This window comes from Arachis hypogaea, chromosome 20 (genome assembly GCF_003086295.3).
Source record: "Arachis hypogaea cultivar Tifrunner chromosome 20, arahy.Tifrunner.gnm2.J5K5, whole genome shotgun sequence".
Lineage (NCBI taxonomy): Eukaryota > Viridiplantae > Streptophyta > Magnoliopsida > Fabales > Fabaceae > Arachis > Arachis hypogaea.
The window spans coordinates 72,085,226-72,086,122 of NC_092055.1; the positions used below are offsets into that span (position 1 = coordinate 72,085,226).

Consider the following 897-nt stretch of genomic DNA (forward strand, 5'->3'; position numbering starts at 1 on the left):
CTTGTTGAGGCTTTTATTGATCCTTCCATGAGAGATTTGGGTGATTTCTCCATGAGGGATTATAGGTGTTTCCATATGGTTCACCCATGTAATTCACCTCTGCTATTGCAGGGTTTTCAGGATCATAAGCTTCTTCTTCAGAAGATACCTCTTGAGTACTGTTGGATGCAGCTTGCATTCCATTCAGACTTTGAAAAATCATATTGACTTGCTGAGTCAATATTTTATTCTGAGCTAATATGGCATTCAGAGCATCAATTTCAAGAACTCCCTTCTTCTGAGGCGTCCCATTACTCACAGGATTCCTCTCAGAAGTGTACATAAACTGGTTGTTAGCAACCATGTCAATAAGTTCTTGAGCTTCTGCAGGCGTTTTCTTTAGGTGAATAGATCCACCTGCAGAAGTATCCAATGACATCTTAGCTAATTCAGACAGACCATCATAGAATATATCCAGGATGGTCCATTCTGAAAGCATGTCAGAAGGACACTCTTTGGTCAATTGCTTGTATCTCTCCCAAGCTTCATAGAGGGATTCACCTTCTTTCTATCTGAAGGTTTGGACATCCACTCTAAGCTTACTAAGCTTTTGAGGAGGAAAGAACCTGGCTAAGAAAGCCTTGACCAGCTTATCCCAAGAGTTCAGGCTATCTTTAGGTTGTGAGTCCAACCATGTTCTAGCTCTATCTCTTACAGCAAACGGGAAAAGCATAAGCCTGTAGACCTTGGGATCAACCCCATTGGTCTTAACAGTATCACAGATCTGCAAGAATTCAGTTAAGAACTGAAAAGGGTCTTCAGATGGAAGTCCATGAAACTTGCAGTTCTGCTGCATCAGAGAAACTAATTGAGGTTTCAGCTCAAAGTTGTTTGCTCCAATGGTAGGAATTGAGATGC

At 41.4% G+C, this 897-nt stretch overlaps 1 non-coding gene across 1 annotated transcript; it reads left to right on the top strand.

Moving 5' to 3' along the window:
* The first annotated feature begins 472 nt into the window (after positions 1-472).
* Positions 473-580, top strand: LOC112787537 (small nucleolar RNA R71). Its single transcript, XR_003194944.1, has one exon. It is a non-coding gene; the product is annotated as a small nucleolar RNA R71 (small nucleolar RNA).
* The last annotated feature ends 317 nt before the right edge of the window (positions 581-897 follow it).